We start from the raw sequence: 24,259 nt of genomic DNA, 5'->3' as shown, positions 1-24,259 counted from the left end.
GGAATGAGAGGGCTTGTAGAGGCAATATCATTTGTGAGCTACATCCAGGTCTGCACCTGCACAAAATGAAGCAGTCACTTGGTCCAAGCCTCAGAAACGTTACAGCTAAAAGTATCACCTTTGGAAATTTAAACCTGACTTGGGTGTGTAATAGCAAGTGTCCTCCCTCTGTGAAGTCTAAAGCCTCATTAGTTAGAAGTTTGTTTCCCCCATTCCTTCACGTGCATCGTGTTGTCTCTGTCCCCAAGCTTCCCCTGTCAGGGAGTCATCATGGGCGGCAGCAGTACCCTGGCTGGAAGAATTCTCTGGGTGCTCTCTCACGTGTGCTGGGGCCCATAGGAGAAGAGAAATGCCTTGTCACTTCCCTGTTTACATAACAGCTTTTCCTCTCAGCAGGAACTTGAAAGAAACAAAGTTGTACATAATCGGTTTATCTTCTCAGACCCACTTACAAGGATTGACCCTGTGATATACTGAAAAGTAAAATACATGTCTGTTTATGAATCACTTTTCAAGGTGATTAACAAGCAACATTACCAGTAGAAAGGTTTCTATATAGTTCCCCTAAGAGTAGGGTTGCCATATTTAGCAAATAAAAATATAGGACGCCTGGTTAAATTTGAATTTCAGATAGGCAATGAATAATTTTCTGGTATAAACACATATTGCACATGTCCTGCATTTTATCTGGCAACCCTACCTGAAGGGGAAAAAAATCTCTTCATAAACCTCATGGGGAAAATTTCTCTCTATGTCTCTGGAAATGTTTCCCACTAGCTGAGAGTGTATGTTAATAAAAACATACGTCTGAAAGCTAAGATATCTAAATTCTCTTCTAGTTCATGCTCTCATTGATTCATCAATGTTTCATCCCAAATACTGAGGTATGACTCTCCTGGGAGCGTGTTTCCTTTGTAACATAGCAGGTTTCTAAAGATCAAATATGTTACCTGACAGGAGGAACCCTAATGGAGGCAATTTCATGTAACAGTGGCAGATACATGGTACTCAAGAAGGACTTTCTGTCCTGGCTAAGCCTTCAAAATGTAGTTACCACTTCTACCTATGTTTAAAGGCTGTCCTGCATCTGACTTGTTGTTGTTCATTTATTATTACATCTTGCGCCTGCTTCCAAAATGGAAGTAATTTGCAGCGAAATAGAATAAAAATCACCCAAAGTAAATATCATGTGAGGACTGAGCTTCCTGGAAGCCAAGGCAGAAAATAAAATGCAGCACATTACATACCTCTCACTGTTGGGTAAACAGCACTGTTGGCTTCTCAGAAGAAACAAAGTTCTTCCTGGCATTAAACGCCGAAATGCATGCGCGTGTATGCATGCATACGTGCAAACATGTGCATGTCCAGATGCCCCTTCAGAACTGTCCTTCCAGAACTTTCAAAGTTATTTGATAAGAATTCTGCAACAGAGATCAAGACTCTGCCCATAAATTTAAAGTCCTTTTATTGGGAGTTACCTCTTCAGGAAGGAGAGTACTAGCATAGTGTAAACGCAAAGCAGGGGGAAGATTAAAAAAAAACTGGCTGAGCTTGGTCACAAATGTGAAAGTAGACTTTCACACGTGAAAAACACTATAGAGCCTGAATACGGCTCTCCACAAAGTGTTCTTCATTATTATTATTCATTAGTGTAAACATGTGGCTTGTTTTCAATTATTCTGTATTGAAGCTAGGGAGACAAGATGATAAAGTTCCAAGACAACGTTAAATTACTAGGGCCTCTTATTACAAAGCAGCATTTTTCTTTTCAGGGTTATGTACCACCCTTTTTCTTATTCATTACTAATGCAACATCAAGCTGTGAACTTCTACAAGACTGAAAATAATTCATGCAACCAATCTTCTTTAACAAACTAATCACCTTGTTCCTTCAGGAAGCACAAGATATGGAACACTGGTGATGATTATGAAAAATAACAGTATTTATAAAAACCCACCGTGCTCCACGCTACAGCTAAAGAAACTTTAACTGTGTTTAATGATCTTGCCACTAATACTCTCATTGAGGTGGGGCCTGCCATGTCATTTTAGGACGGAAGTTCTCAAACACATTGTTCTCAGAACGCCTTTATACTCTTACCAAAATTATTAAGTATCCCAAAGAGCTATTGTTTAGATGTATTATAAAGATAAATATAATATGTTGCTATATTAGAAATTAAGGCTGAAAAAAATTAAATATCTATTTGTTAACCTTACTAAGAAAAAACCTAATACATGTTAACATTTTTATCAAACACAGCTATGTTTTCCAAAACAAAAACATTAGTGAGGAGAGTTGTATTACTATACATTTTTGCAAATTTCTTTAATGCCTGGATAGCTGGATTCTCATATCTGCTTCTGTATTCGATCTGCTCCAAGGTCACATGTTACATGACATCTGGAAAAACCCCCTGTACACTCATGAGAGAATGAGAGTTTAAAAAAGGAGATAGGGGGGCTTCCCTGGTGGCGCAGTGGTTGAGAGTCCGCCTGCCGATGCAGGGGACATGGATTCATGCCCGGGTCCTGGAAGATCCCACATGTCGTGGAGCGGCTGGGCCTGTGAGCCATGGCCACTGGGCCTGTGCATCCGGAGCCTGTGCTCCGCGATGGGAGAGGCCACAACAACAGTGAGAGGCCCGCATACTGCAAAAAAAAAAAAAAAAAGAGGACATTTTACTTTAATCTTTCTTAATCTCCTGTCCTTATGTAGGAGTGCTCCTTCAAAAAAAAAGGGGAGGGCCCCACAAACAAAAAAAAAAAAAAAAAAAAAAAAAAAAGGAGATAGGGAGGGAGATGCAAGAGGGAGGAGATATGGGGATATATGTATAGCTGATTCACTTTGTTATAAAGCAGAAACTAACACACCATTGTAAAGCAACTATACTCCAATAAAGGTGTTAAAAATAAAAAGGAGATAACAACTTAGTATTATTATTAAAATAGTTTTGTCTTCACAGACCCCCCTGAGAGTGTCTCGCGGGACTATTAGGGTTCGCTCAACACATTTTGAGAACTACTGTATTTGGATAAGACTGACTTCCATAAAAGCAAAGTTAAGTTTAGTATCTAGTGAAGAAGGCCCTAGAATTACAAGAGTAAAAGTTCCATTCTACATATATAAGCTAAACAGAAGTATAAAACACAGTATCTATTTTAAGGGGCTTAAAATTTATTTTGCAATAGAGTAGTGGGGTATATTGCATTACTCTTCAAAATATCAGCTGCTCCTCTTACAAGGAGCACCTAAATGGGCCCACCCAACAGAGACTATCCCTATGGGAAGATAATACTCTTCCCACCCTATTGTGCTCATGTCTGTCCATCTGACCCACTTTAGCCAATGAAATGTGAGTAGAAGTGGCATGTGCTACTTCTGTACAGAAGCTTTAATGACCATTAATGGATGCTTTAATGGCTAGGTGATTCTTCCATCCCTCATCTCCTCTCCCGTGAGACTCACAATGTCCAGGAAAGAGCTGCTTCTTCAGCCTGGGTCCTGAAACGAAGGCAACACGGAGCAGAGCAGCAGTTAATCCATGCAATGCGTGTAACAAAGCAGTCCACTGAGACTTTTGGAGTTACTTGTTACCACAGCATAACTTAGCCTATGGTGACTGATAAAGGTGGGATAAGATAAGTATAGAAAAACTTATATAGCAAAGAAGTATCATAATAATTATTTCCACTTATTAACCAATATAAAGCAAAGGGAAATCTATGTCAGTATCCTCAATTTTTAAGCAAATATTTAATTAAATGTAACAAGCATTATGGAGTCAGGCTCTATGCTAGACACTGAATATCCAGTGATGAGTAAGATATGGTCTCAGCATGGAAGGAGGTGGTGGGAAGCACAGCTTTGACACTGGAAGCTTAGCTCTGCTACTCACAACTGTATGACCTTGGGTAAGTTTCTCTGAGCCTTATTTTCTCACCTGTAAAATGGATATAATAATACCTACTTCAGATGATTGTAAGAATTAAATGATATGATTATGTAAAGTATGTAGCAGATAGCCTAGCATAGTGTGTATTTTCTTTCTTTTTTCTTTTTTTTTTTTGCGGTACACGGGCCTCTCGCTGTTGTGGCCTCTTCCAATGCAGAGCACAGGCTCCGGACACACAGGCTCAGCGGTCATGGCTCATGGGCCCAGCCGCTCCGTGGCATGTGGGATCTTCCCAGACCGGGGCACGAACCCGTGTCCCCTGCATCGGCAGGCAGACTCTCAACCACTGCGCCACCAGGGAAGCCCCATAGTGTGTATTTTCAATAAAAACTATTATCCTTCCTCATATGTCTCCCCATCTCCCACCTCCCACTCCTAGATGAGGGTCTTAGGATTCTAAACTTAGCTCTATCTATTGGATTTCTGAGTTACTTTTCTAAATTTTAGTCTCTCCAAAAATAAAAAAATTGCATATGTACCACATGCATATACATACACACAGAAATATATTCATTTAGTCTGTCACTCAACTAATACTTATTAAGTATTATACTCACTTTACAAATAAGAAAACTCAAGCAGTGACAGGTTGAATAACTTCTCCAATGTCATATGTCAGCACATATATATTTAACCTCAATTTCTTAATGGCTGATAATATTCAACAGTATTTATAGATTACAATTTACTTAACTATCCCCTCTTTGATGGATATTTGTAAGATGTGTTATGTGTTTACTATCACAACAAAGAAACATCCTTATACAAATATTTTTTTATACACATGTAACTACATTTTAGTATAAATTCTTAGAATTGGATCGCCAGGTCAAAGAGCATAGAAATTTTAATTCTGATAGGTACTGTGAAATTGCTTTTTAGAAAGTCTTTGCCAGTTTATACTCCTGCCCTCGAGGAATGAACGTGCCCTTTCTTCAGAGCCTTATCTACACAATCCACTAAACTTTCAACAGCTTGTGCCTCTGGATCTGGTTGATGTTCCCAAGAATACTCTCACTGGGCACTGTCTAGGAAAGCTGCTGAACGGACAGGACCCGTATTTTTGTGCCTGGTGGGTTAATGCCTTCTTTCTCTGCTTTCACACACAATGCATTTGGGACATCTGGCTGCAAGTAGGCCTTGATCTGCTCTGAACTACACAAGAATAATTCATCTATCTGAAAGGTAACTTGTATATTGATCCAGAAACATTGCAGGGGTGCAGCTTTTTCATTGATTAGTTGATAATGGGTCATTTCATTTTTATCTACTTCTGACTTCTCTGTCTAACTCAGATTTAAAAACTAGGTAACCCTGAGCACATAATTCATCTCAGTGGAAAGCATTTTGCCTGCCAATTCACATTAGCTCAAAAAGTGACCCTGCAAACCTCTAAGTCCTTCAGAGCAATACATTTTAGAGATGGCTCTTCCAACCTGCCTTATTCTTGTTTAATATCTGGACAAGACACTAAGGGAGCATTTAGTTTGAGGCAAATTGCATCTCGTATCTTCTTGGAATGAGGCAAAAGCAAATTTAAAACATCTTTCAATGAAGTGAGCCCACATTGACAAGAGTCCATGTATTTGCTTCCATTGTATGTTCTTAGCTAATTTACAACTACATTCATTGAATTAATAATGATCAGCTGGGATTCACAGAGGCCTGATACCCAGGGCTCCATTCAGGGGCTGCTGGCCTGATATTTAAATATTTATTGATGATAATTGGGTGACAGACAGGGATGGGCTCAGCCAGAAATAAATTCAATCTGCTTGCACAAGCATCCTAGCCAAGAGTCCTCCTTAGGCCACATAGATACAATACCAAGAGAAATGGGAGGTGAAAAGAACATTGAAGATATGTGAAAACTAAGAAATTGAGTCTTATGATTGCTTTGTTTAGTTAAAGGTAAATTCCTTAAACATTTTTTTTAACCAAATTGCCAACAAAAAGAAGAGAATGTGGAATTCAACACTGCTTTCCTGGATTCTGAATATTTCCTCCCACTTTAAAAAACATTTGAGGGCTTCCCTGGTGGCGCAGTGGTTGAGAGTCCGCCTGCCGAGGCAGGGGACACGGGTTCGTGCCCCGGTCTGGGAAGATCCCACATGCCACGGAGCGGCTGGGCCCGTGAGCCATGACCGCTGAGCCTGTGCGTCCGGAGCCTGTGCTCCGCAACGGGAGAGGCCACAGCAGTGAGAGGACCGCGTACCCAAAAAAAAAAAAAAATTTGAGTGTTACTAGGCACTAGGCATTAGATCTGTATAGAGACAAAAAGGAGACCCAAAGGAAAAAAAATGAAAGAGGTAGAAGGTAGAGGAAGAAAAGGTAAGAGAGGGAAAAGAAGTTGATCAGAAAGAAAACACTGGAAAAAAATGATAAAAGATCCTTTTCAACCCATGACCTACCTTATTAGCACTTAGAAACATTTAGTCATTATTCTCTCCCCACACACACACAAGATGATTCAGCCTGCTGCCTCTACTTGACAAATAGGAATATTACAGATAATTTAGCTCTCAGTGTTAATCACCTTACTGGAGCATGTATTAGTCAAGATATGCTGCAGTAAAAAAGAAACTCAAAACCTTAATGACCAAAAACTACAAAGGTTGTTTCATGCTCTCACCACATGTCCATCTCAAGTTGCAGGGCATTCTGCTCATCAGAGTCACCCAAGGACACAGGCTGACAGAGCAGCCAATGGCCCCTGCAGAAGGAGAATCTTGCATTGGCAATTAAATGATCTGGCCTGGAAGGAAACAGCACTGATGACCACCACAGGGGACATGCTCAAGACAGGTGTGGCTCTGAAGCCCTTCTCTGCTTCTAACTAACCCCGTGAACTTGAACACATCATTTAAACTCTTGGAGACTCAGATTCCTTAACTGAAAAATGGAAATAATACGACTTACTCATGAAGTTGCTATAAAGAATAAATGAGATGATAAATATGCAGAACCTAGCACATACTGGGGGCTCAATGAATGATCGGCTCTTGGTTCTTACCACATTAAAAGACTTCCGAAGAGCCCAGTGTGCTTTTACTCTCTTGCACTACATTATACACAAGATTCTTTAAAATATATATTAAACCACAATACATAACGTATTTTAAGGCTCTCATTGCCACCTACTGTGGTTTCCAACAGCTCAATTTTGTACATGGGGAAAGGTGACCTGGAAGTGATTGAAGAATTCAGCCAAAGTTGTTCCATAGTCAAGAAGGAGTAACAACCATCTTTGTGTCTCCTGACGTCCACTGCAACCTCCATCTCACTGCTACGCCTGACCTACTGTGCATGGGGGCAAGAAGGGAAAACAATATACCTCACCCCAGAGAGCATCTTCGGCAGCAAGCTTTTAGACAACGAGCGGGTAAGTCAAAAGGTTACTTTCTATTCATATGCAGTGATTACTCTTCACTGTATTTCCCATGATAGCCAAGGAAAGCTAAAGAGATAAAAAAAAATGATTACAATTATAATAACCATAATAATGGCTAACATTTACTAAGAACTTACTCCATGCCAGGTCCTATTCTACAAACTTTTAGAAGATTCTCTCATTTAATCCTCACACTAACACTAGAAAGTAGGTGGTAATATTACCCCATTTTGCAAGCGAGAGAACTGAGGCCCCATGAGGTGAAGCATCTTGCCCAGGGCATCCTAAACAGTAAGCGGTAGTCAGCAGTCAAGCCCAGACAATTTTATTCTGAATCCCATCGTCTTAGCTTCCCCACTATGGTTCTAATTCATATACAGTCACTATTTTGAAATCTTGCTTACCAGGAAAAGGGAATGGTGGCTGATGGAATTGCTCCCTAAGTTCAAGGGCTAAGAACTGTAGGTTCATTCAGACATTCTGTTGTATTCTTGTCCGTCATTATACTCAGCATCTCCCTAGCATCAGACAATTAAACAGATAAGTTCTTGAACATGTAAAGAAAGAGTAAAAGAGGCAGATCGGAGCACAGAGAAGATGATCAACTGATATTCACCAAACACGTGAACATCAAATTCATCAACATTAATTGAAGAAAATTCAAATTGATGTTCTTCCTGTGCTAGTCAACAACATCCCAGACGTAAACAAAGCTCATTATTTTAACTTCATCAGCCCCTTAACACAAGATATGCATGCCAGATTCTGAATATTGAACCTCATTGCACCACTGCCTTTTTATAAACCAAGGAAGATAGTTCATGGAACAAAGTGCTTTAGGAAAGTGCCACAGGGTGGAAGAAGGAGAGGGAATTCACACTTATCTCCAGGGAGAAGGGGGGACCCCATGGAAGGAGCAGGCTAGCTCCCTCAGTCCTGACAGGTACTATTTCAGTGTTATGGGACCAATAAATTGGAGAGAGAATTAGTACCTATTATTTTAATACTCAGCTAAAAGAAAATTTTAAATTCCATATCTATGAATTTTCAGGGAGAACCAAGTAGTCTGCACTAACCCCAAAATGTCACAGCTAATGCTCTGTCAAACAAAGCAAATCTCTCTCCAAATAAAGACAACAATACTAAATGGAATTCTCTGTGTGTTTTTAAATGCATAACCAATTAGGAATCACTCAGTAATGAACTAATAGAACTTACAAGGTTCCCCTTTCTGATTTTGCAGAAATATTTGGAAATTAATGGGATGTGATTTATCAGACTAAGCTCACAAGCTATTTCCAAGTCCTTGTTCTTTTTCCTCTCACATGACAAAGTGGGCTGCAACTAACAATTTCTGTGGTCACAGTGCATGATCACTATTGCTAAGTGGAAGTTGTAGGGGTAATAACAGCAGTTGGCCAGGGTAGGTTAGGATGGCAAACAAGGCCTTGTCGGTCAGTGCCCCTCAGATCACATACCTCCACCTGCCCCACATCTCCTTAGCTGTGTTTGTTGAGAAAGATTGAGCCTCAGCGAGCTGGTGAATGGTCCATGACATGTTCCGGCAACGGGGATCAGAAACATACAAGCATTGAAAACTTTTTGGCGAAGTAGAGGTCAATCCAAATACATAGGCCCTAAAGCAAAAGTTATCAGTTTGTTATCAGTGACTTTAAAATCAAATAGAACAGACCAGTTTCACTGCACCAACAGAGGGTCAAGGTAACCCCAAAGGAAGCCCTTTGGCTTTTTGACTGTCAAGGAGCCTTGATTCAGAAATGATGGAGGAGGGCTTCCCTGGTGGCGCAGTGGTTAAGAATCCGCCTGCCGGGCTTCCCTGGTGGCGCAGTGGTTGAGAGTCCGCCTGCCGATGCAGGGGACACGGGTCCGTGCCCCGGTCCGGGAAGATCCCACATGCCGCAGAGCAGCTGGGCCCGTGAGCCATGGCTGCTGAGCCTGCGCATCCAGAGCCTGTGCTCCGCAACGGGAGAGGCCACAACAGTGAGAGGCCCGCGTACCGCAAAAAAAAAAAAAAAGATCCCGCCTGCCAATGCAGGCGACACAGGTTCGCGCCCTGGTCTGGGGAGATCCGCCATGCCGCGGAGCAACTAAGCCCGTGCGCCACAACTACTGAGCCTGAGCTCTAGAGCCCGTGAGCCACAACTACAGAGCCCGCATGCCTAGAGCCCGTGCTCCACAACAAGAGAAGCCACCGCAGTGAGAAGCCTGCACACCGCAACGAAGAGTAGCCCCCGCTCACCACAACTAGAGAAAGCCCGCGTGCAGCAACGAAGGCCCAACACAGCCATAAAAATAAAAATTAAAACATTAAAAAAAAAGAAATGATGGAGGACTTCTGCTTAAGTCCTGAGCAGACTTGCAGCTCAGAAGGTTACAAGTCTTGTAGTTAAAAAAATTAAAATTAAAAAAATTAAAAAAAAAGAAACAAGGGAGGACTTCTACTTAAGTCCTGAGCAGACTTGTAGCTCACAAGGCTACAAGTGGCCTTCCTCATACCTTTGTGTTTTCTGGGGGCGTGGCACCACCACCATGCACATATCTATGTGCTTGTTATAAGACACAAGTTGTTATTTTCCTCTAGGCAGGAATTAACTATCAAATGACCTTATATAGGAGCCATAGCACCTGTACCTTTGATATCCAAAAATGTTTACTTTTCAAACTAATGACGGTACTGTGGTCTTGCCAATCAGCACCAAAATAGATCAGGTCACACTAGCATAGTAGTTTCCACTGTTCCACAGAGCGCCAGGGTTTCACGGAGGGGCTCCTCCAAGAGAGGAAGCAGGGAAGTGAAGGTCCACAGGGTGAAGCATCTCTCCCACCTCCACAGCCATGGTTTCTGCTTTATCTGTTATATCAGAGATACGGTTTTTCACTTGAGGAGGGGTCTGGTTCCTTAAAAAATTTAAAAACCACTATTCTAGAAGATGCCCAGGTTATCAGAATAGTAAAATCAGCATGTAGAGTGCCTCATCCAAGAGAAGCAGCTATGTGTGTATCAGTGTTCTGGGTTTCCAGGGTAAAGTATTTTCCTTTCTCAACAGTGAACAGTAGTTACCCCTCAGAACTCCAGGAAGAACCAGCAACTCTGAGTGCCTCAACAGCCTAATAGAGCCCCTACTTGATCAATCTGAAGAAAAGAAAGCCATGTAGGGGAAGAAGAGATATGAATAAAACAAGTAAAAAACAATAGCGAAACAGCGGCACTATGCCACCATGGACACGCTATATTATTAACTTGCTTCATGGGAATTTACCCAGCCCTCTGCAGGCGAATGGTCCAACCCAGCTATTGAAAGGTTCACGCAGACTGAAGGAAGTTAAGAGACAAAAGGAGCTGAGGAGAGGCCGTATCTGCACTCAGAAGGCCTGTGGTGACCTATCAGCTCACAGTCCAGCTGAATCTAGAGAGAGAGAGAGAAACTAGACCCCGGGGCTGAATCATCGGTAGTCAATTCTGAATGCATCCCCAGACAAAACATCGGTCAGACACCCTGGCACCAAAGACACAGCGAAGAAAATGCTGGGGAAAGATCTCTGTTTAAAGGTCTGTTGATCCCCAAAGAGCCCTATAGCAAAAAGTCTTTGACTCCAAATGCAGCAGACTGTTTTCATCCCCGTTGTGCCTGCGACACACACAGCCTGATGTGAAATGAGCCTGCGCTGTTCTGATGTTCATCCATTAGGCGAGAAAGGGTATCCAAGGTAGGAGAGCAGAAAGCTCCTCTGGGAAGCATCCAGACCCCTGGATCTAAAGGCGTGATATGGATCCTAGAAGCCTCCATGTGGGACCCTTCTATGAGGCCCCCTAACCTGTTCTGTCTCCTAGGGACCAGACAATAGTTGGGGGGCAGGTCTCACTAGCCAGAGAGGAGAATGGGACACAGAGTGGATGGTGGATGGAGAAAGAGACCCAAGGTTTGGGCAATGGGGTCTCTGAACGCCCAGCCTACTTCTGGCTCCTGGACCTGAACGGCTCTTCCATGCAGACACTCCAGTGCCCCTTCTTTGGATATCCTGGGACCTCTCCCTGCCTTACCTTTACCCAAGTTCCCTGCCTTTCATCACCCCTAATGCTTTTCCACTGACGAGCTCCTTTCAGAGCAGGCCCAGGTAACTACTACTTCTTAGGCCATAGGCCCAAGACATTGTATGCCCAATGGAGCTTCTTTGAAGAGCCCCGGGAGGGCCGGTTTAAATGACCTTTCCTCCAAGCAGTGCCTCCAGAAGCTCCACAATGCACCTCTCTGCCTCAGAACGTCTACCTGAAGAGTTAGAGGTGGAAAAGGACAGAGTTATGTGGGTTATGCACTGTTGGGTTGCTTTCTCCGACCCCCGAAGACCTTCCTCCATCTTCTCTCCTATCTGACCCAGGACTCTGAAGTCATAAACTAATCCTTACCCTTTCTCTCCCCAAATACAGCAGACTCTTTCACAGTCATATTACCAAGGCGTCCACTCATCATTAGCTTGGAATGGAAGTTCAGCAACTTTTCTCTGGTGTGGCTTTGCTCTGATGTTTTCATTATGATAGCTACAGAAGAATTGGGGGACATTTTATAAACCCCAAAGTCTTAAAGTGAATTTTTAGAGATTCATTAGCTCATGAAATCTTAGGTTATGTCATTGTTGTGTGACGGCCAATACAGAGGGATCTGACGTATGTGTCTCTAGTGACCACATGGTTTCTCAGAGTGAGACTTCTCCACAGCCAGGGGCCAACAGATGACCAGGCGACTAGCTAGAGGAGGTGGCGTTGTCATAGGAAAGCAGAACTTCTGACTCCTAGCGTTTCCTTAGTCCAGTGTGAGAAAAAGTTCCAGTTCTTATTTGTTTGCCAACAAAATGTTCAGTTGTCTAGAATCCATCTGTGAAGAGCCCCACAAGAATTTGGCAGTCACATCAGAGCAAGGGAGCTTGTTCAGAGTGATTAGAATGGAAAGTCATAGCAGTAACTTTCTAATATCACTAATCTGCAACAGATTTTCATTCCTTGGGGGGCCGAGCCATCGTCTAGCTTATTAGGAAGGAAAGGCATATGGCTCAGTCAGAGGAGTCTGGATCATCTCAGTACAATAAGGTTTGAAGGCTGAGGGTGTACCCACCAGTGAGAGACAAAAGAGAGAAGATGGGGCCAACAAGGCAGGACCAGGTAAGCAGGAAGGAAATGAAAGATGGTGGCAGATGTCACAATCCTCTGGTTATGAATGCCCCATCCCAATCAAACTTACCATGGAGATACTGGGGGTCAGGCTCTCTGAGCAGAGCCTACATCTCCTACACCAGAGCCACCAGTCTCTACTTCTTGGAAGTCTGGTCCATGGACAGTCATCTTTCCTTAAAACTGAATGGTACAGGACAGTGATCTAGAGGAAAAGTTCAGAGGGAACTTCGCTTTGAACTCTGAAGCCCACGTAAGATTCCTCTTAGCCTAGATTTCTTAGGCAAGGATTAAGGGCTAAAGTTTTACTCAGGCAATACAATGCCAGGGCAGTGAAAATGAGGGGAAAGGAGGGTCAGTCAGGAAAGGTTGGAAAGTAAATGCATGTTGATGTCTTACTGTGCTGTCCACTGCTTCCCAACAAGTGTTAAAGAGATGCAGCCCTTGCACAATGGGTGTACCTGCTTGGCCACAGCAGGACATCTCTGGTCAAGCTATAAAGAGAAAAAAAATGTACCTCAGGACTGTCTATCAAAGGCAAGAATGGAGAGGGAATTTACCCATCTCCAGTCTTGTTGGCCAAGATGTGGCCCATTTAACTCCCCTGCATTTCTGAGTTGCATCGAACAGCTCTGCCCCCACCAAGTGCCACGATGTGCATTCACATCCAGAGGTGCTGGGAGGAGGCAGAGCCTCTGGGCATCAGAACCGCACCAGAGCCTTGCCAGAGTTGACCCACACTGCAACCGCTGAGACGAGTAAGCAGCTGCGTCCAGGAGGCAGGGGAGGCCAAGAGAATGGGGGCACCTGAGATGTGGCCATAAACTGACATGATCTTTAGTTAAAGGAAACTGCTTCCCCTTGCTCCTGATTTTCAATGTAGCTGTCGTCAGTTCTGAGCGCATCACTGGACCTGGCAGAATCTGGAGTTTAGGAAAGCTAGTGTGGAGCTGGGCTCCCTGCCCCTCTGCCTCTCTAGGTGACCTTCTGGAAGGAAAGATGCCTAATGCCTCTTTGCACCTGCTCCCTGAGACAGGCTTTCCACTTCCCTCCACAAACGTATTAGTAACCGGATGAGATCAGCTTTGGCCCATTGGGTGATTGTGGGGTTCCACTCTAGCTCTTGGCTTGAGGATGCATATCAAAAAGCCAAAAAGAACTATGCATCCCCTTTCCCGTGTATTGAGTCAGCACAGCACGAGGCTGAGGGTTTTAGGTTGGGCTCTGGAGGGAGACAGCCTAGAGTAACTGGGGCCACCACCTCCTAGTTAGGTAACCTCTTTCTCTGTTCTCTCATATGTAAAAATGGACATAAGGTTGGGATGCCCTCACGGAACTGTTGGGAGGGTGAAGCGAAACATTCCCTGGCTAGTGCCTCAACAGTACCTGGTACCTAGAAGGCATGAAATATTAGCTTTTTAATAGTTAGAAATTCCCTTGCCCATTATTATTATTTTTTTTTTGTCCTCGCTGCCAAAAAGTCGGGAGGGAAACTGTGACTCATCTGACCTCATCACTTACAAACCTGTTCACTCCTCCTGAGTCAACTTGTTTTTCTCCGTGCTCTGTTGTATGGGCACTGTCATGTGAGCGTCCTTTATAACAAGCTGCATCTTCTATCTCCTTTCCTATCAAGCTTTCCTCCTTTGATCCGCCCTATCACAGTCCCATTTTTCCGGATAAGGTAACTGGCCTCTCTCTGGCTTGCGTCCCGCACCCAGCACCCTTCCTAGGGTAGGTGTCAGGCTGAGCACTGACCCTTCCATGTTTTGTGTCTGGAGAGGGCTGCCGGCTTCATTAGAGGTGGGCGCAGCCCTGCAGGACCCAGCTGTCACCATCTGGAGTGCTGGGCCGCAGAGTGCTGACGAGTCGGAGTCGGAATAAGGGTTCTAGAAAAATCACTCCTCGGACGCTGCAGCTTCCAAAGGCCAGCTCCCCGCCCAAACCATCCACGAGCCACTGGGTATCAGCCAATACTCTTCTGGGGATGTAGGAGCCAACGCACCCCCATTTTCTCTTCCCCAAACGAGGCATTCTGTTTCCTAGGACAGTGAGTCTCTCAGGTAACGGCCAGTTTATTACTCGACATTTGAAACTCAAAGCCTCAGAAACAAACAGAATTGCAATTTCCTCGATGCTCCGAAAGCTACAGATTTCCACGCAACTTCCTTGGGCGCCCAAAGGTCACACTCACCTGCGTGATTCCTTCACAACTACCAAAAGCCCCCAGCGGTGGCTTTCCGGGGCTGGCGGCCTCCCAGCCCGGCCCTTCCTAGTGTAGAGCGAGCACAAGGCGCGCGGGAGGGCACGGGGCAGCTGGCGGTGGCTCTCCCCGCTGCGCGCTCCACCATCTGCTTTGCAGGCTGACCCTCCCGCCAGCCGGGGAAGTGACCTGATTGGCTGAAGGAAACACTGCAGCAAGAGCTCCCGCCGCCTGGTATGGAAGAGAACCTCCTGCTGCTGAGGAACTGCGCATTCTCGGGCAGGCGCCCGGTGTGGACTGAGGTTGGGGAGGGAGCCCCCGGAAGGTGGAGGAAGATCCACCGCAATCCATCGCGAGCCCTTCTGCGTCAGGAATCCCAGATGGACCAGGAAGGAGAAGGAAGCTAAAATAAAGGGCCTGGCCTCAAAGTGCTGGGAAGCTTTTAATCCGAAATAAAACAAGCAAGTTTAGATACCGTCTGCTTTCGGTAACAGCAGTTTGTTCAGGCCCCAGTTAAACCCAACAAAATGTCAATAGGTATAGCCAAGCAAATTTCAGAGCCTCTGATTCAGACTGTCAAGGTATAACATTAATTTTATACAAACCAATTTAATTTCTGTATCTGAGCCCCTGTTCTGCTGATGGTAGCAAACACATTCTTGTCAAATTTAAATAAGTGTCCATGTACGTGTCTTCCCCAGCCCCACTCTGGGCCTCTCTCAGCCCCTCCTGCCCTTCCAGGGGCCCAGGATGGTTGGGTATTCTCTTTGCACTAAGATGAGGTGCCAGGACTCCACGAGGCTGCCCTCAGGGCCCCGTGGCTGTCCCCTGGCCCCATGTGCCTTCTCTACCTCTGTGGGTCCTTGGGCAACACCACGGGCAAGGAAACACAGGTCACCCGTGCTCCGGGGTCATCCAGACTTAACTGGGGTTTCCATCAACATTCCTCCGAGCTGGGGCTTGGTTCTGATGGTGTGAGCCTTTCTCTGAAATACTCCTGACATCAAATTCAACTTATCTCCTAACTCAAAAACCAAAACCAAAAAAACTTCTCCAAAGACAAGAAAAGGTTTGTATTTGGGAGGAAATACTGCCCTTACATAATTTATTCATTCTTTCCAATGCTATTGTTTATGAAGTCAACCTTATGCTCCGTCAGGTGTTTTTGTTTGTTTTGTTTTGTTTTTTTGTTTTTTGTTTGCGGTACACAGGCCTCTCACTGTTGTGGCCTCTCCCGTTGTGGAGCACAGGCTCCGGACGCGCAGGCTCAGTGGCCATGGCTCACAGGCCCAGCCGCTCCGCGGCATGTGGGATCTTCCCGGACCGGGGCACGAACCCATGTCCCCTCCATCGGCAGGCAGACTCTCAACCACTGCGCCACCAGGGAAGCCCTCCCTTTCAGTTTTTAACACATTACAGTGGTATTTAGAATGAAAGACAGAGATCAAGGGAAATGTGGAAGAAGGAAGAAGACCAGGAAGAACTAGGCAAGAGGATAGTTACGGTCCCAGTGGCAGTTCTTTTCAGTCAAAACAGAGATCACATCTTCAGCCAGAGCTTCCATGTCCACCACTGTGGGTCAGGAGCAACAGGGACAGACCTTGCGGTAGTTGACGTGCATGGGAAGTCTCTTGGAAAGAATTCGGGATATGTCCCCTGATAGGTTCAAAAATATTAGGTCAGGCCTGGCAAATAGCCCATTTTCAGAAGGATGTAGGACTCGTCTTAAGAGAGGGGAGTAGATCACCACTGATTGGCCCGTGGTTGTTAAAGGAGAGTAGACGTTCACAAGATGAATGGGATGGGGGTGGGGAGAGAGGCTATTCTGTGAATCCCCCTCCGGCCAGTCCTGAAGGTGAGAGAGGCAACTGACACGACGGTGAACTCTGTGACACTTGGAAGTTCAAGCAGCACTACTCTGGGCTCCTTCTAGCAGGTGGTAACACAAGGTAAGCCTCTTCTTTTTGGCAACAGAGTCCCAGGTAGGGACTCTGGTTCTAGGGAAGCCACGAAGAATCTCCACCTGGCAGAACAGAGCAGACACCACAGATGGAGACTTCTTCATGCGTACCTGGGGACTGACTCCCAGAAATACTTGAAGTGGGAGAGAAGATGGACTATTTGGATAATCCTGCATGAACAGCAGACGCAAGAGCAAGACTAACGTGAGTTACAAAGTAAATAGTGCTATACCTGAATGGTAGACTTGGAAGCAAAGGCTCAGTGGCATTCTGCTATGTCTCAAGGTCAACTAGCTAGTGAGTGGTGTTCATAGGGCTTGAACTCCTAGGCCAAACATTCTTCCCTTTCCAAAAGGGAAATGAAGAATTCCAGAAGAATGGAAAGAGAAGAGAACAGATCACCATAGGAAGAAACACAAGGATGACAATGAACTAGAAATAGCCAGAGAAGGGTCTGCATGCAATAAACAAACAGACCATCCCACAGGAGCAGAATTAAATGGATGGGAATGGTCAGGAACATGCCTTACTAGCTCTGCCGACAAACACGGTCTGCAGAGGAATGCAGTGACGAAAAGAAAGGGGAAACTGAACCTCAAGGAAAACAGAAGTGATCACAGAGGAACAAGGCAAGAAGCCAGAGAACAGTGAGAGAGTCAATGCTTAGCCTTTAGTCTCTTCCATTCATTTGTTGGGCAACACCCGCTATTCAAAAGTATTCATGAGAAACTAAGATGCCCTCATGGAAACACTTCAACAAAAGCACAAGATCAAACGTGGATGAGAATGGCAGCCAGTGCCTAATACAGGCCTTTGCTTTTCTGTTTTAAATCCCTGAGCATCATTTACAAGAAAAACACACTTCCCTTCGGAGACTAAGTTTGCTTGTATGCACTATCTATTGCCGCCCCCTAGTGATTGCATTTGAGATGTGCACTAAGAATCCACTGGTAGAGTTGAAAAATTAAACGACCCAATGATAATAATTATAATGCCTCTTTATACTTGTACAATATTGCAGGTCCTCAAAATGCTTTTCTGTATCCTGACAACAGCCCCGTGAAACAGGCAAGGTGTATTCCACCAGTAAATCGCCTCAAGCTGACATTGCTTGGGAACCTATTAATCAAAACCTGGGGGTTTGGAGTGAGACCTGCACTTGAAGCCTGGCGCTGCCATGCATCACTTTGTGATGTCCAGCCAGGGGCTTAAACTCTGTGCCTCCATCTCCATTCGTGTGAAAGCGGGGGGGGTGGGGCGGTGGGCGGAGACTGCAAGTATCACAGAGATGCAATAAGGACTCAGTCATATTTTTGCAGGCTTGAGCACTGAGTCAGGTGCACAGATAAGGCCTGTAAAAATGATATGGCTGCAGCTGCTGCTGCTAACAGCATCCCTGAGGAGGGGTTCTCACTGCCTCAAAAACCCACTTATGGTTTCTGAACCTGCTGGGAGGCATCTTACTGAAAAACATGTCACTCTAACTGCTTAAATCTATTTTCTTTTGCTCAATTTTCCTTATCTTCCAGTTGTTTCTCCCTTTATAACCTGGTTTACAGTTCACATCTAAGGGAGAAGAGCCTTGACATTGCAAGAGTCCTGCCATCCCTCAGCTTTGGTCTCAAGCCCAGAGCCATGTACAAACCCAGAGGATGCCCTTTCCTGATGCTCCCTTGGTTCCTGTGACAGTGTATCTGCCCAGCTCTGGGCACCCAGGGAGCCCAGCACAACCAGAAGAGCATGTTCAGACCAGGCTGTGTTCAGAATGGATTCTCTTCCTCAAAGACTTTAGCCCCTGGTGGATAAAGAGGAACCAGTGGTCATGAGGAAGGGCAGAAAAGTCCATAGGGAGCTCTTTAAGACGCTAAATCAGACTTATAATCAGACACACACACAAATTCAGAGCAATTATAGGCTCATGAGATGGCTTTGGGGATGATGGGAAGTAATTCCTGTAGCTGGCTACCAAAAATAGCTCCAGCACCTGGACTGAGCAGATGTCAGGATGAAGAGCAAATACCTTTGACACAACAGGAGTCACCCAGGCAGCCCTCGGAACAAACGTTAGCCTCTGTCTCCATTCCATGGAGGAGTCAAGACTCCACCAGGTCCTTTGGGGTCTTATGAGATAAACGGGGAGAAAAAAAAGGGAAATCGGGGACTACAGGAACTTCTTTATTCAGGTGCCTCCTTTCTGTTGCTGAGGAAAACGCCACCCTTGCCACCTCCAAGGTGCGGAGGACTGAAATTTTTTTTACCGTGCGGTAGGAAGAAGCTCTCCAAAATTCACGCTCTGGGATGTGAGACATTGGGCGTACAGCCAAGCCTGTGCTTGCTTCTCTGCATTGAGGCTAGAGAACTTGTACTCCAGTCCCTAAAGGGGAAGCAGGAGATGCCATCATGGTCTGAGTTTCTTCAAAACTTCCGGTCGGTCCTGCAAGCCCACGCCAAGGACCGACAGAACTGTAACAAGGCAAGGACCCAGTCTGCAGACCCACCCCAGGAGCCAGGGACACTTGGGAATCAGAGCCCATCGTATTTGCACTCAACAAACATCTGTTAGATTGATCTGAAGGGTTCTATTCATGTGTACTGAAAAAAACCCAAGATGCCTCCAAGTTTTAGGTAATGATGGATTAAGGAGGCAGGACCAAGAAGTTATAACTCTTCCTTTAGGAGACAAACATTCCTTGAGTCCCTTCTAAGTGCCAGGCACCGTGTTATATGCTTGACCCAGTTTTATCCTTTACTCCTCACAATGATCCTATGAAGAAGGTGCTGGAATCCCTGCTTGGCAGATACCTATGGCCACACAGCTTGAGGGACAAAAGGATTTGGAACCAATTCCTGGCTACTTGGAAGTGATCTAACTACAATGCTGACACCCCAAGAAGCAGCAAATGTCACTGTTGGTGAGAGCTGTCCCCTAAAAAGATGGCAATATCCAGTCCTGCACAGCTTGACTCAGGCAGCATTTAATAGGCAAGCTGTGCACCTCATCAGCCCAGTCTGGACTCCAAAACCTTGACTGCGGTTGCCAAGTAGGGACCACCCCATTCAGGAACTCGAAGGGTAACTTTAACTGTGTGAAGCCAGCCAAAAGATCCACCTTCGCCCCAGGGAATGGAGCTAAGAACGTAGGCTGTACATCATACTGCCTGTGTGAAGCCTTGATTGGGCCACTCAATAGCTGTGTGATCTTGGGCAAGTCAATGAGTCTCTCTGAGTCTCACTTTTCTCTTCTGTACAATAAGGTAATACGAGAATCTACTTCACTCAGTGTGAAAGTTAAATGAGATGATAGAGTACTTAGCACAGCAGCTGGAATGCAGCGATCATTCAATAAATGTTCACCGTTATTATTACTATCATTACAGTTAATCAGAATTATACACAACGAAAGATAAATAATCTACAGAGGGGTGGACTCTGATACTAACTTCCAGTGTCTCCTTGCTGGGAACTGATGAACAGCTCCAGCCAGGTACGGCTAAAGTAAATGTCTTCCTTTTCTTTGGTTTTGCATTTTATGCAGATACTGTTCTGTGTGACACATGACTTCCTCCTTTCCCTCTTCACGTCTGTGTCTGGGGGAAGGCAGAGCTTCCAGACTGGTCAGTGGACACTGTGATCATTAGAGCATTCACAGAGGCTTGAGAAGGAAGTCTGGTGATGGTACCCCTGGGGTCTGCGTAAGAGAACTGTCTACTCTCCCATCCAGTGCTCATCAATGCCATGATACCATGACCTGTCCTTTCCTGGAATCAGAGTCCTTAATACGAAATGCAAGGAATAAGTAATATTTGCTCCAAGTCTATATATAACTGTAAATATAGTCTCTATCTACTGCATTTTGCAGGGAAAGCTACTTTCTTGCTTCACCACCACTTGTTGGCATATATGTGCACTGCACAGTGTGTTCACACACTCAGACACACAGAGACATTCATCATAAGAAATTGGCCCATGTGATTATGGAGGCTGACAAGGGTGAGTCAGCAAGCTGGAGGCCCAGGAATACTGATGGCGTAGTTCCAGTCTGAAGGCCAGCAGGATTCAGGAAGAGCTGATGCTTCAGTTCAAGTGTGAAGGCAGGAAAAACTGATGTGCTAGCTCAAAGGCAGTCAGGCAGGAGGAATCCTCTATTACTTGGGAGAGGTCAGCCTTTTTGTTCTAGTCAGGCCTTCAACTGATTGGATGAAGCCCACCCATTAGGAAGGACAGTCTGCTTTACTCAATCTACCAATTCAAATGTTAATCTCATCCAAAAATACCCTCACAGAAACACTCAGAATAATGTTTGGTCAAAGATATGTGCACCTGTGGCTCAGTCAACACATAAAATTAACCAGCACGTGCAGTGTGAGGTTTTTTATCTCTGTTAGCTCTGTCTCCTTGGTTCTTCCCCCTTCAGCCCATGATTTAGGCATGATAAAGGTTTTATACTCTGCCATTTCCAGAATGAGTATGAGTTGAAAAGCACCTCCTGTAGTACAGAGGCAAAAACTTCTCCAGTAAAATTTCCTGAGCGGCAACACATTGAAAAGGAAATAGCAAAATCTTGGCGACCAGACCTGGTTTGAACCCTGGTTCTACCTCTTCCTGGTTGGTCGATCTTGGAAATGTTACTTAATCTCTTCAGTCCTCAGTTTTCTCATCCTTAAAATGGACATAATAATATCCCACTCTTGCAGGGAAACCAGGGGAATAAAACAACGTGTAAAACACTTGACACCCACGGGCATTAAGTAAGCAGAGCTTTTGTCTGCTTTGCTCCCATGTAACCTTATAAATGGCCCTCGTTACAGCAGCTGAGTGTAGTTTGTGCCCTACCATCTCATCCTGCCTATCATGCAGGATCTCCCACTGCCTCGAGGCTAACAGCCCTCACATGGTGCCTCTTACGTTATTCTTGCTGTTGGGTTGCAGTAATTGTTTCAGAAAATCTGTTAGGCCCAACCCTCTAGAGACTCCTACTGTGCCCCAGAATAGCTTACATTAAAAATGAGCATCTTCGACTCTTCATTTCTTACCCTAAGCACCCTGGGACATGTTTAAAACAATAATCAAAGCAGCATAACCAGTTGACACAAGTCTTGAATAAAAGCAGCCTGTACCTCATCTCACTCCTCTTGAGATCGTTAAATGACGTTCAGTCCCACTTTAAATAAATCCTTTCTTTCCAGGGGATGAGACTGAGGTGTTTAACGTCCTAATGTCACTCTGCTAGCTACCTGGCCCTTCCTCCTCATTCCTCCTGAACCCCGCTCCTGTTCATTCTCACTTCCACCTCTCTCAATAGCCTCCTTAGTTTCTTGCTCTCCTGCCCCAATATCGACAATGATGGTGACAGTAACAACCTGGGAACACCTACAACATGCCAGGCCCTGTTATAAGGAACTTATAGGTGCCAAGTCATTGACCTCCCACAACAAACCTAAGAAGAGTGTGTTACTGTTATCCGCGTTTTGCAGATGACAAAGGTGCTGACATGTCTGAGTAACTAACCCAAGATCACAGAACCAGTGGACGCCCAAACCACCACGTATTGAGAGGCTCTTATCCATTCTTGAGCATTTCTTCTCCCTCCCTCTCGTCCCCAAGCCCTTACCCTCTATCTCCTAAATAACCCCTGAATCCATCCTTTCTCTCATCTGCGTGGTCCTGCTTTAGCTCACGCTCTCATCACCTCTCGCCTGGATTCTTACCACTACAACCTCTTCCCTGGTCTCACGGCCACTACTGTCTCCTTCCCTACACCATCCTCCACATGACCACATTATTCATTCAGTCCTTCACTCATCTAACAAAGTGTTACTAGGCGGCTGTTATGTGCCACACACTGTAGTAGTTTCGGGGTCACCAAAATGGTAAGATAGTCTCTGACCCCAAGGAGCTCACAGTATTGGGAAAGTCAGACAGACAAACCAAAGATAATAGTCAGTGTTAACAGAATAGAAGACTGTGCAACATGTGAAACAGAAACTCAGAGGAAGGACTATTAGATTCTGCCTAGCATTGTGTAACAGGATTGGTTTGGGCCGCAAATCAACTAAAGTAGTTTAAACAAATTGTTTTTGTTTTTGTTTCTGTCTACATACTCAGAAGTCCAGAGGTGAGAAGTTACAGGGGTACTTAAGAGTTTCAAATATTTGGGGGCCTTTTCTGCAATTTCTTTGGCTTGTCCTTCATGTCACAAGATGGCTGCTGCATCTCCAGCCATTCTGTATTCAAGGCAGGAAAAAGAGGAAAAGGCCAAAGGGCTGAACCAGCTCATGTGCTTTTTTTTTTCTTTTTAATTAAGAGATTTTGCTTTCCCAGAAGCCCCTCTACTTAGGGTTCACAGCCCAGATCTGGGTTACATGGCCACTCTAAGATACAAGGGAAGCTAGAAAAGTGAGTATCTGGCTTTTCAGCCCCTATATTGGGAGGCAGGAAAGGAGAAGGAGGTTGGGTATAGCTTTGGGGTGGACAGGCCACACATGGTCAGGAACATTTCAAAGCAGATATGATGCTTGCTATGGCCTGAGTGTGCCCTCCCAAAATTCATATGTTGAAACCTAAGCCCCAAGGTGATAGCATTAGGAGATGAGCCTCTGGGAGGTGATTAGGTCATGAGGAAGAGTCCTCATGTATGTAATTAGTGCCCTTATACAAGAGGCCCTTGAGAGTTCCTTTGCCCCTTCCACCATGTGAAGACACAATGAGAAGTCTGTACCTGGAAGTGGGCCCTCAACCCACCATGCTGGCACCCTAAGTTCTCAGACTTCCAGCCCTCAGAACTGGGGAAAATGTGTTTCTGTTGTTTTTAAGCCACCCAGTCTGTGGCATTTTGTTATAGCAGCCTGAATGAACTAAGACATGCTTAAGCCAAGTCTTGATTCCTAATTCACAATCCATAAATGAGTGCCACGATTGCTGTGCTGGTTCTCATTCAGAAATGCGTCAAGAGTGAAACTCTATGTACAGAATTGTTACGTCACCATTACCGTGTACCTGCTCGACAACAGGAGGGGAGAACCACTTAGGCGAAGGCAGAAACACACCTAAATTCTCCATCACCCTCTCCTGTACCTCCTGTTCCACCCCCTCATCCCACTCTGCCACTCCCCACCCTAAATTCCCTTCTCTGCCTGCACCTGCCACTTTAGGCCTTTGGGAGCTGAGACGTTGTATCCTCCTGGGAGCCGTCCCTGACCTGGGTGAGTGGCCTGTCACTGGCTTTTCCATGACCTGTAACCCTCCGTGGCCCCATGAGTTCTGTAGAGACACCATCAGGTCTCTTATTCTCTGCTGTGTCCCAGCTCCAGAACTTCTGCCTGGTTCCTAGAAGATGTACAGTAAAAACTTGTTGAAATGAGTAAAAGTCACACATCCTCTGTAAACATACTGTAACATACCCGTATTTCTAGGAAAGTGCCCTTATTCCTACCCCAAAAGCAGGCAAGTAAGCAAACAAACAGAAACCACCCTAGAAATGAAGCCAAGAAGGAATGGGCTTAACCTTGATGTGCCCAATACCAAGATGCTGTTCATGTTGAGGTCTGTAGATAATCCCAACAC

Source organism: Neophocaena asiaeorientalis, unplaced genomic scaffold, assembly GCF_003031525.2.
Source record: "Neophocaena asiaeorientalis asiaeorientalis breed wild unplaced genomic scaffold, Neophocaena_asiaeorientalis_V1.1 scaffold547, whole genome shotgun sequence".
NCBI classification, from domain to species: domain Eukaryota; kingdom Metazoa; phylum Chordata; class Mammalia; order Artiodactyla; family Phocoenidae; genus Neophocaena; species Neophocaena asiaeorientalis.
The sequence above is the reverse complement of the archived record's forward strand: the minus strand, read 5'-3'. Positions refer to the sequence as shown.